We start from the raw sequence: 12749 nt of genomic DNA on the forward strand, positions 1-12749 counted from the left end.
ACAATACGAACACATACAAATAGCTGTAGTGTTGGTAGATAAATACATAATAAAAATATCAATACAAATGAAATAGAAGAGTACACATAAACTAACCTAATCCAACAGTTTAGCAATGTACAACAGCGAGAATAAAAAATAACACAGAAATATATATAAAAACACCCCCTACAAGGATCAACCAGTCTTCATTTCACAAAGGCAACATGGGTTTCTCCACAATTAGCCTACAAACACTGGTTGGCAGCCACACCTCTTAATTCTGGCAGCCTTCCTCCCAGCTCTTAACTGGGTCTCCTCTCACAGTCCCTTCTCCATCTCTCACCTGAGGAGGTAAAGATTGCCAGTCCTCCTTCAAGCCTCACATACACTCAAAGTTTTGACATTATTCAGTCTCTCTCTCCACCAAGCACCCTTCCAGCCCTTATCTTCACGCAGCAGGCTTTATCAGGCTCTAAGGTGGAAATATTCACCCCTTGATGTTGGTTTCTCTCCACCAACCACCAAGCACTACTTGTGAGGAGTTGTTATTTGTTCCGTGCTTTAAGGAATTGCAAAGGGTATCATAGCACTATTTACCTGGTATAAACCCCATCACACTTGCCCTCTGCTCTTATCCATCAGTATATGCCCCTGTTTGTGCCATTGAACTCCCTTTTGGTCTCAACTTTCCTGTAAATTAGGAGCAATCCTGTAGTGCTGGTTTTGTCATTACCATTAAACCAAGCAAGGTGAACCTCTGACGAGTACTATAAAACCTATTTATTAAAACACACCATAAAGTACGGTAACCCTTATGGCATTTTGACTAATAGGTAATGCTTTGTCAGAGGTATTCCATGTATCTCTTATGAGAGGTTGTCATGAAATGATCGCTGCTTGTCACGAAGTTAATTTTTACTCAACATTCCTGTTGTGCTTCAATAAACAGGTTTTGAATTTCTGTCTGTCATGCAGCTGTTTAAAAGCAAAGTGCCTGTTGGGAGGGGAAAGAGATGAGTGAATTAAGAGACTTAGCTTAAGCTCCAGAAGCTCAAATGTGTCTGCTGGAAAACCAGGGAGCTGAGCTATCTGAATTACCATATGTCTTTCTGGAACACATACACAGTTGATAGGGGGACAGAGCAGGGCTTTGCTTTGATCAAGCAAGCTGAGCTCTTGGGCCAAACAGGAGGCCACATCTGAAGGTGAAATATTTCAGGGGAGATGCAAAATGAGGAGATCTGTTTTTCAAAGGTGGAGGAAGAGAAATCAACTTTAAATGCCTAGTGCACTAATTCCTAAACTGTGTGCCAGGACACATGAGCTATGAGAACTGCTAGCATGCTCCTAGGAATAAATAAATTTAATTGAAGCCCGTTGCGAGCCCAAGTACACACCCACAGAGGAGGCATGTTCAGTACTGTGACGCTAGCAGAAACACTTGAGGGGTCTCTCTTTTTAACTGCCCCTCCCATTTTAAATCAGCCCCTTGCCATCAAAATGTGGGAAACCTTGATCTAGTGTTTAATGTTTGGCAACAAGAGGAGTTTGCAGGACTTGACAACTGGGAGGAACTGCAGCTGGCTGAGAAGCCTGTACCCTGAAAGTGATATACACTGAAGCCCCACGCAGTTTTGCCCCTTTTCTCCTATCAGTTACACCTTCTGTTCTGCTCATACAATAAAGCACACACCTAGAACAAGCATAGCATGATGATGATGATGACAATGAAATGCCATATAAATTTGGGGGTCTGGATAACCTTGCACATGCTCTAAAGTAAGTCTGTATAGCTAGGAGAATTAACACATTCGTCTAATTAACGCGTTCCTCTCTCTTGCTCTCATTAGCTTCCCTCTCATGGTTCTTTCAACGTTTTGGCAGCCCCATGGAAAAATGGGATATGTTTTTAGGGAACGTGAGAAGGTGCGGCGGGATGGACACTGGCATCTCAAGCCAAATAGCTGAGCTGCGGCCAATTTCTTTTGTAGGGATGTATCTGGAAGGCAGGATTGTTCATCCGTTCATGTCATGATTCATTTCACTAGCTGGCATTGAGAAAAAAATGGTCTTGCGGCTACAGGCAAGGCCCTGGTCCAGGAGATGTCAGCTCTATTCCAAATGATGCGACAGGCTTCTTAAGCAATCCTGGGCAAATTGCTTACTTTTCTACATTTGCTTCTCATTGGGCCGATTCAATGATCAAGCAGCCCGCCATGGCTTATTTAAGCGTGTTGCAGCACGTGCAGGTGGCTATTTTTAATATTCAAGCTACAGCTTGTCATGTCAGCTGAAGCTGGGGACGTGGGTTCTGCGAAGGTTAAACAACTGTCGCATGACCCTGAAACAGGCCATGGGTTCTGTGAGGGTTGTTTGATCTTCGCATAACCCATGGTCCCTGGATTTGGATGACACAACAAGCTGCAGTTGTGGCTTGAATATTCAAGGTGGCACTCACAGGCGCTGCGTGTCATCATGACTTAAATAACCCATGACAAGTTATGCTGATCGTGTGATGAACCCGGTCATTCTCTCTGGAGGCAGGCAACAGTTTTTCAGAGAGTTGATGTAGGTGTGGTAGAGCTGTTATTATTGCTTCTGATGTATGCGCTCACCTATTTTTTGTCTGGCTGGCGATCTTCTCTACTGCAAAGCCAACCAAAAACAAAACAAAAGAAAAGCGAGGCCTTGGTTAACCACTCTATAGCTTGTGCCCCCCCGCCCCCGGGAATAGGCCTGTATTACTGTGGCCAGCCCAACGCTGACATCATTTGACATGACACACCAAGAGAATGCTCCTTAATGGCCCATTGATTTTGGCAAATGAACCTGTATTCTAGCAGTGCTTTATTACTGCTGTATCCACCACTGTAAGGTCATATTTTGCAGCTGGCAGTTTTGGTGCATCAGCCGCAGTGTCATACAATTCCCCCATCCCCCCTGGATGGAATATGGAGGTGCTCAAGGCATATGTTTCATGCAAAGGAAAGGAGGGGCTCTCCTTTTTGACCTATAGGTAATCCCTTAGCAGTTACATGTAATTTCCACGAATTCATAAGCTGTAGTTTTGAAATGCTTCAGTTATCTACAAATAAACATTGTTAATTCCTTTATAGGGTGTGTTATCATGCAGCGGTTAAATAATGAGCTCCTTGTTAATGTATTTGTGTGCTGGGATTTTTTTTTTAATATCAAAGAATTTGAAGCAGTGGAATTATATAAAGAGTGTGTGTGGTGGGGGGGGAGGCGTATTTACAGTAAGGCATAAAGAACTGTCAGTGTGGAAAGCAGACTCTCTTTTTTTAAAACGTTCTTGTCCCAGATGACATTGCTCCAAGGACAAATCAGAGCTTGATGAAATGAAGCTGCAGATGGCTAGTGATCTCAACTCTGTAATAATGAAATGACACAAGGAAAAAAATGAGGCAGCTACAGTTTTGTAAATACAATCTCCATGGAAGGACTAAAGGAGGCTGCTTCTTTTTCTTGTGTCTCTCCCCCCACCCCCCACACAGATCTTTTAGGTAATAGTGCATTGACCTGGCAATAGCATTTCATTTTTCTTTTTAGCATATAATCTCTTTCTGTATCTTTCAGGTTAGAGTGGCTCTTAAGCATGGCAAGCTGCAGTATGCATTCTTTCTTCTGAGGGTGTGGGAGAGGTCCTCTGGCATCTCCCTGGTGTCTTATGCCATGCTTGTGTAGCATAGTGGCTAAAGAGATTGAGCTGTGAATTCAGATCTCCCTTCTGCTATGAACTCAGGAGGTGGCCTTTGGCAAGTCCCAGGCCTCCAAATCTGCAGGATAAAGATGATGATACTCGGCTGCCTTACAGAATCGTTGTAAGGATTACTGAGAGAATGAACAGGGAACACTTTTGCGTACTCGAACAAGCAGTACGTAAATGCTAAGTATTATTGCTGTCTGAGATGGTTTTAGAGTGTTTGACATTGCAGAAAAGAATGGAAAAGGAACCCACTGCGGCTTTTGTGATGATGTGGTGATTGTTTCCTGGCTGTGCGCTTTTGCTCTACCTGCTCATTCATTCGGGAGAGTCTAAGATGTTTGTCCGTGCAAACATCTAATATCTGGGACTCATTGCTTGAGGATGAGGATATTGCTGGCAAATAATTGGCTTCAGTAAAGCATTAGGTGAAACTGCAGGCACTAACTTAAAAAAATAACACACCTAATACTTGTAAACGTTCTTTGAATATGGAAAAGGCACGAAGTCCTGTAGCATCTTAAGCAACGGAACAAGTATATTGTATGGCTTGTGCTTTTCTAGCCAAAGAGTCTTACTTCATCAGTTACACTGAGTACACAGTGAAAGTGTCAGATATATATTACGCACATACATGCACACATATTGTCGAGGGCAAAGTTGCCCTCCCCCCTCCCCCCAAATTAGGTTTCTGGAAAAGAACTCTGAAGCACCCTGTTCCTTAACTCTAAATATATGACCACCTGCCTGAGCCACTATTTTGCATCTGGCACTAATTGGTGGATTGCAGCGTCCCAAAAAACTCACAAGATAGATCCTGGAAGCCTGAAATCTGCCCACTACTAGCCTAGGGACGGGGGATGAATGTGTTGCACGAGGAGCAAGACCTGAGGCACCTAGTATATACATGAGCCAATCAAGTTAAGGTTGACTCACTATGAAGCAACACATTTACAGATGCAGAGGGACCGAGGCACCCTCAACCTCAGCAGACCAGTGCTTTGGAAGAGCGTGTTCGAATGATGTGAGAGGTAGGGATGGGACCAAGCTGTGCTATGGCATTGTGTTTTACATACATGGTGTCATTCTGAAGGTCTGCAGCCCCATACCGATCAATGCATCGCATGTATTTGAAATGCTAAATGTCTTTTGATTCAGCTGTCACGATTTCATCACCAGCCAGCCCCTGAGTCCATCTACAGATCCTTCTGCTTCTTCCCTCTGGAAGGGAGAGCCTGGAACTTGGTTTCCAGAGGCCAGAAAACTCTGTGCATACCCCCATAGATCCCTTTTGTCAAGCTGGGCCATGGGTGGTGTCAAAGAGCAGCTGGTATCTGAGGCAATAGAAGGTTGGAAGTTTGAGATAGAGCACATTGGAAGAGTCCAAAGGTTAAGCCAGAAGATTAGAAGCCAAGGCTAAGTAAAATCACCGATCAGGAGCGTAGGCCTGACTTGGTCCAAAGATCAACCCATAAAGCAACATAAGAGAACTGCCGTTGTCCCAACCACATTCCTAGGTGTCTGAGCCCTCTTGTGCAGTTCGCTGTAAGAGCTGACCAACGAGATCAAACTCTGGAGGTGGGGGTTACTTGAGAACAGCAAAGTCGAGGTCTGCAGAGTGCTGTATTTCAGTTTCCCCTGTGCCTCCCCACCAGAGGGCCGAAGTGCTGAAGTCCAGAAGCCAACTGTTCAAGACCCCCGTATGGCCTCACATCTTTTATTATTACAGTTTTGCGTAGATTCTATTGCCTTGAGAGCCAGTCTTGGCAGAAAATCGGGGCATAAATATTCCAAAAGAGAAACCACATCATGCATTTGCCATGCATATGTTTGTTTATTAGCTTTTGTTTGTTTTTAAAAGCTTGTAGATGAACGAACCAGTTACTCATGGTCTCTGTAGAAATTTTCAGTGACAAACATGATTGTCTTGCAGCTGCCAGATGTCCACGCATTGACCTCCATGGCTTATCCCTTCCACCTCAAATGTATTCCTTGAATCAGGGATACCAAAATCATATGGGTTGGAGGGACAAATCCCCCCACCCAGGTAATGCTTAAGGGCCACATCCACATTTCACCTGACTGCATTTTCTAGCAAAGCATCAATTCCAGCTCTTTTAAAACTTGCTTATGCCTCAGATTGCTGCTCTACCATGCAGTAGCATCCCTTTCCTCTACTTACACATCAGCTTCCTAGCCCAGAAGATGGTTTAATAATCTCTTTGAAGTGAGGCACAAATGTCACAGGCTACATAAGGGGAGCTGACAAGGCCCTTGAGCCTTACGTTTGGATACTCACAACTTTTAAATTCTGATTTTAGTTTTTGTTCTTCCTGTGAAACAGCCAGCCCGTTCCAAAACCCTTTTGTCTACTCTCTCCTACTCCCTGTGTAAACGTGGTGGAACAGGGGTAGATAGAGAAGTCAGACACTGAGTTTTCTCTGCCTTGGCTGATGACCACATAAGGCTGCCGCTGAGTCTTTTACAATGATTTTATCAGATTTCCCACCACCTCCCGCATTTCATATATAAACTCTGCATCCAGCTGTCACTTTTCTTCAAAGGTGGTTTCTGCTGCATGTGCAATTACCTGCCTCCTCTGAACCTCATCAGCCCCTCGGTTAGCGCGCACCTACCTTGACACGGCAAACTGATTACACGAGTCAAACCCTGCTTTATAGGCAGGCACGAGGTGGGGCAGTTTGTCATTGGGGTTAGCGCAACCTTGTAGAGACAGCCAGAAGGACTAGCAGCCAAAAACACGGCGTGCGATGAATGAAGTTCTTAGATATTGCTGGATTTATAGGCAACTGCCCTCAGCAGGAATAAGAATGCGGTGTCAGGGATTGGGGGGATGCCGGGAGGGGAGGGAAGAGCCATGATAGGTGAATCAAGCTAAATAGGAAGATCTTTTGCTTTTGTGGAGTTTCAGTTAGGGAAGGACCATAGCTTGGTGGCAGACAGTGGAGGCTGGTGGCTCCAATGCTGGTGGGGTAGTGAGTCCGCTCCAGGTTTCAGTCAGAAACAGAATTCTAAAGGAGCTATCCAAGGTGCTTCTGCACCTTGGATAGCTCCTTTTGAGTTTTGGCTGGTTCTGACTGAAACCTGGAGTGGATTCACCACCCCACTGACATCAGAACCACCAACCTCCACTGGATGTATGGAAGAAGTTGTGTGTGTGTGTGTGTGTGTGTGTCAGACAGACAGACAGACAGACAGAGTGGTATCCCGGAGAACTAGAGTCATAAACACCTTTAAGGCCAAAACTAAATCAAGGGTTTAAAACAATATTGAATATAGACAAAAGCCCTATTCAGCTGTTAATATAGCATGTTGATGAAACGTGCGAGGAGGGGGAGCGTGCCATTCCAGCCTCCCCGCTCAGTTGTCGCTCTTGTGCGCCGAATGTGTGGAGGGCGACTTTGTGAAGAGGAGCGCCTCCTCTATCCATGGGGGCTCTCCACACAATCCAGAACGCTGATTATCTCTTCCCAGCCTGTTGTTGTTGTTTTGCATAAGCGGACTGGAGCTGGAGGCAGCTGCTTTGAATGTAATATGGCATAATATGGCACAATATGGCCTTGATGCCTCTGTGTCATAAAATCTACCTACCCAGCCTACTTGAGAAGTTTAGATGATCTTGAAGATAGTCTTGTGCAGGGTCTTTCCCATTTGGATGGGACACAATAAAATGGTAGCTCTATGGAGACTGGGGCGCTTCCCTTTTTGATTATATAGATGCCCACCAGGTGCCATGCTCCTGTTGCTGTTTCCATCAAAGAAGTCAGGTTGGCTTTGTGTGAGGCACATTGGATCAGCACTTGTAAGGACGGAAGAAAGAAAAACTTGAAAGCGCTCCTCCGAACAAAACTGTCTACGCTGTCAGATTGCTTACAGACTTCAAACAAAGCCTTGACTTGACTGGCAGCCTCAGAGATAAGCTTCGAAACCTGAGTCTGACGGTATTTCACATAGTTATATATCAAGTAAATGGGTGGGAGAAACAGGGCCCCCGCTGAGCTTACATGGTTTTATCAATGCTAGTGTTTAAAAAGAAGAAGAAAAACAAACCAAGAGAAGCTTCAAGAGATTTTGGAACAAAAAGGCTCAATTTTATCTTTAAAAGCATCTCTGAACTGGAGGGGGAAGGAAAAATAAAGGCAGGAATCTCTAGCAAACAAAGCAAACCTAAGGTTGTTTAAGACCACCTGCCCTGGGAAGAGGATGGAGGTGGAGAGCCCAGCAAAAGCTCCATCCTTGTGCCTGCTGCTCAAACAGGTAGGATCCCTGCTGCTACTCAAATAATAAAGGGCGGGATGGGTCTCTTGTTCCCCTTGACCACCTTAAAGTCTCCTGAAAACTATTCTGCGTGCACAACCACTGAATATTCTGAAACCAAAGAAGTAGTGTTTTGCAGCGTTTCTGAAGTGGATGCAGGGTAGCTCCCTGATCAGATGTGTCCAGCTTGGTTCTCTACTTATTAGAGGAGGGGCTGCACTGTACCCATTTCAAAACCCACTCGACCCAAACACTTGCTCCTTGGTGTCTGTTGCTCTGGATGCGCTTCATACCTACCGCTTTACAAGTTGTATTTCTCTGGTCATGTCTGCAGAACTGAGTCACTAACGTGGAACTCTTCATGCATATTGGCTTAAATGTTGCCCCTCCTCTAAATAGCAAAGTCTGGTGATTGTCTTGCTAGACATTTGTGTTCCGTGTCCCTGGCCCAGTAAGGGACCTGGATGCCCTCCTTTTTAAATACCTGATGCTGGGAACTTGAAAAATTGTCACAGTCCTGTAGACCTGTGGCACTGCAAAAAATCATTTGGACTCCTCCGCCCTCCAGTTGTTCCCCTTTGCATTTGCAAAGGAGTGTAGCTGCCACTCTGCCGTAACATTCAGTATACCTACATAACCCCCAAATTGAGTCTAGGGCCTAAACGGGGAAAATCGGACCTGATCCTCTGCATCGATTGAACATTCTGATGGCGGGTGGGTGGTAAATCAGCAGCTGCAAGCAGCATGCCTCGTTCCGACTCTCAGTGGATATTCACAGGACAGCAGGAGGTTTTGGAGCTTAAAGTGCCTAAAGCCTGAAGCACTGGAACAAGACGGTCAAGGCTGAGGAAACCTCAAGTCAGATCCCCAAAGCCAGATTCCGAGGAGGCTTGGGCACACGGGAGCTGAGCTCCTGAGCTGTTGCGACAACAATGGTCTGCCCTTAATAACAGAGACTTTCAATTCTGTTGAGTCAGGGGAAATTCCCTGGGCTGCTACCTGTCCCCTGAGCTATGGCAGCTCTTAAAGGACCAACTTACGGAGCACTCCAGCATGCCTGCAGGACACCATTTGTGACACATGTCAGGTAGTTCTGGTGAGTCACTGTGTGGACTCTCTGGTGCTCTTTAGTGGCAGTAGAGCTCTGTAGGCTGCTCCAGGCTACAAAAGACGTAAGCCCCTACTTGTATTTTCGTTTCCTGAAGGAAATGGGTGGCCCATCTCCAATTGGATTCTCTACTGCTACTTGTTATTGTAACATTTATATCCCGCCTTTTTTCCTCTTGCAAGGAACCCAAGGCAGCTTATACAGTCCACCTCCTCTCCATTTCATCCTCACAACAACCCTGTGAGGCAGGTTAGACTGAGAGTCGGTGACTGGCCGAAAGTCATCCACTGAGCTTCATGGCCAAGCGGGGATGAGAACTCCCGGGTCCCTAGTCCAACACTCTAATAACTGCACCACACTTTTAAAAAACAAATTTGAATTAGATTTCTATCCCGTCTTTTGATCCAAAAAGATTCCCAAGGTGCCTTAAATGATGCTATGGTAGCCCGCCAGCTCCAAAACGAACCAAAGGCCTCCTGTTCACTGAGATTTGGACCTGAGGAGAGCAGGGGAACTGACTAGGCCTGCCACACTGAGCACATGGCGGGATCTTTGTGAAATGGTTGGCTCTGACCTATTGCTTTCTAAAGCCACTGAAAGTGAAGGCCCTTCACCTAATCTTAGAAACCAACCTTCCGCAAATGTTTTCCCAGCCAGAAGGTGACTGTGCCAACTTGTTTAGAGACTCAAAACTTGCTCAGAATTTCAGGCACTTCATACTTTGCTGTTTTGATTAACATTTCTTTTAATGTGTGGCTTTAAAGCTGAATTATGGGAGGAGAAAAATCTGGTACACCATAATGGGGCTAAAAGACAGGAATAGAAATATTCCCAAATTTCGTATCTTTTGGATGCAGTCCTGCATTTCCCCAACCCTCATAAGTGGTGATTTATTTATTTTTTATTTAAAAAAAAACCTTAAAGTTTACCTGGTATGCCATCTTCCTGTCACTTCATTGTGGGACTGTTTGCACAATGATTTGGGTTTTTTTTAGGTTTGTAAGCTTTAATTGGAAGATTAATTAAATAATGCTGTATTTGATTGGTAGTGACCAATTATGTCCAGCAAGAGGAAATTATAATCCATGGTGCTGCAAATTAAGGGGCTTGCTTGTCGGAGGCTCTTTTAGTTCCTGTGTTTTAGTGTATCAGGCCATGCACAAGAAAATATGAGGGACTGCCTAAGTATGGGTGGTGGCTTTTATTGATACTGTTGTAAATTACACTTATATCTATGCTGACATTTGGGGGAATAGACTTACCTTTACTAGATTACATGTGTAATCTGCTAAAAGACGGGTGATCAACTAAGAATCCTTTAATTCTTCAACAGCCTTCAGACGTTGTATTATGCATCATCTTGTTTGGCTTGGCTTTGAATGAGAAGGCAATGATTTTCCTTGGGAATGATGAAAAGGAAAAACAACACACACACACACACACACACACACACGCGCTTACCTATGTAGGTTTCTTAACCTTTGATACAGATAGCAATGTCATCTAGGTCATATGCAAGAGCTATTCTTAGTAGTTAAACCTGCATGCCTATATTTTTCTTTGTGGAAGGAAATACTGTAGTTCCCACTAGTGGTGAAAATCAGGCACTTTTATTGTTGTTGTTGTTTATCCTGAATATAATTTTGCAGAGTACAGATTGTCAGTTCTTATCTCTTCTATTGTTTTTGTTGCAGCTTCTTCCACAACACACACAAACTAGGTTTTTTTTTAAGGAGCTAGTTGCATCTTCTGTATCAAAGTTCACTCCAAAACATTGCAACTCTTTCCGCATCCTTGTGAACAAATGAATCCGATTGCCTTTATTGCAGCGGGGCACATACGGAACACCTTCATATAATTAAAGCCACTTTATTGCTGTAATTAGTGCTGAGGTGTACACTTAATTTCCCCAACTAATATGGGGAGGGCGGGGGATATCAGCATTTCGTTCCAAATGAAACAGAGTCAAAATTGAACCAAGGCGGGTGTTCTGTCGGCAAGAATGTGCTTTCACAAAGGGCTTCATTAACACAGTTGCCCTCAGCAAAAGTTCTGGCGATCATCCCTGTGATAAACCTGTTTGCTTCAGCACATCCACAACCAGACAAGTTGGGAGGAAATCGGCATGAACGCTTTTAATGCCTTTCAAGTGCAGGGCAAGCAAATTGAATCCTTGTTCTTTCAAATCTTTCCCCTGCAGGCAACCTATATTTATTCAAAGCTGAACTGCAGACTAACAACTGATGTGCTAACAGGGAGTGAGCCTCAAGCGAACTTTTTCCAACCACACTAATTTGTGTTTATTTCATCACCATGGCTTTAGGATTTGGCGCGCACGTGCGTGCTTGGGCAAGGCATGCTTAGTGTTCCCCAGTAACCGCGAAGGGTGAGGCATACAGACTTCCTCTAACTTTCTTGGGTGCTTTGTTCAAATTGCGAATGGCTGTGCTGATGAGCCCTGATCTGTGTGTGGATCAGAGGAGAAAGATGAGAAGCAGGAAGCCGGCATGGCAGTGACCAATAGTTCTGTGAGCAAAATGGATGCTAATAACATGTCCACCTGAGAGGTTCTGTGAACAAAGGTGCGAGTGAGACATGATATGAGGTGCAGGTTCTTCTAGTAAACTGCCTCTCAAGTATCTGCATTTCAGCAGTCGTGGTTTTGCATAATAAACCAGTGCTGTGACATAAAAGTGAGTGATTTCAGTGACCTCCTTTGGTAATAGTATCTATTGTGTCTATACAGCATCACACATACACACATAGAGTCCCCAAAGTGATGCTTCTTTCTTCACGTGATGCAGCCCGTCCCCTTTTCCTTGTCTCTGTCACCCCCACTCCCCTTGCATTCCACTGCACTCTCCATAAACATAGTCCAAAGTTTCCTTGCTGGCTTCCTGTTTTCTTCATTTTAGCATGATCCTAATTGTCAGATGTCAAAAGGCACCTACCCTTTTCTTGGTCGCTTATCTCCCGATAACACCAGCGCTCAAACAAAGGATGCAGGCTTCCATTTTGCAAACAAAGGAAGTGTGGCCCAGTTTTGAGTATGCTAACTATATAATACTCATAGTCCTCTCTGCCAATAATAACATGTCATCAATAATGTAAAATAGAACTGGGGGTTGAAGTAGTTTATGCGACAGATGGTGGCGAAGGAGCAGACAATATAATTTCCTCCCTCGTTGGGCTGTTTTATATATTGTAATTCTTCTTACTTTCCAGACATGCCCCACCCCACCCTGTGCCAGCTCCAGGATTTGGGGGGTCCTCAGATAAGGCAACTTCAGGGGCTCTCCCTTAACCTGGAAGAGGCACGGTGTATAAACTGAGAGTTCTCTTGCTCTGCCTCTGACTTTTCTGGATTCCCCATGCAAAGGCAGAGTGGTGGGGGCCCCTTTGCCAGTCTTGGAGCCCTGGGCAATGCCCAGCCATGCTGCTGGCGGAGCCAGCCTTGTGCTAAGCCCTGACGAGAGCCCCCAGCTAGTGGCATTCAGGACAGCTGTTGCTTCCTGTAGAAGGAATAATAAACAGCAGCACAAGCCATTCAACTCACCGTGACATTTCCTCTTCCCACCACAGAGAGTATTCTTCAGAAGTGGCTCCTCCTCCCTCCTAGATCAGGGATTTGTAAGATAACACTGAGGAGCCATAGCT

General features: G+C 44.8%; 1 protein-coding gene across 1 annotated transcript in view; it reads left to right on the forward strand.

Annotated features, from left to right (window-relative positions):
• Positions 1 to 12749, forward strand: part of MAMLD1 (mastermind like domain containing 1) — a 117252-nt gene that overhangs the window by 98493 nt on the left and 6010 nt on the right. The gene's annotated exons all lie outside the window — the stretch shown is intronic.

The sequence above is a fragment of the Heloderma suspectum genome, chromosome 9 (genome assembly GCF_057233095.1).
Source record: "Heloderma suspectum isolate Gila_16-S chromosome 9, 16-S_ref, whole genome shotgun sequence".
NCBI classification, from domain to species: domain Eukaryota; kingdom Metazoa; phylum Chordata; class Lepidosauria; order Squamata; family Helodermatidae; genus Heloderma; species Heloderma suspectum.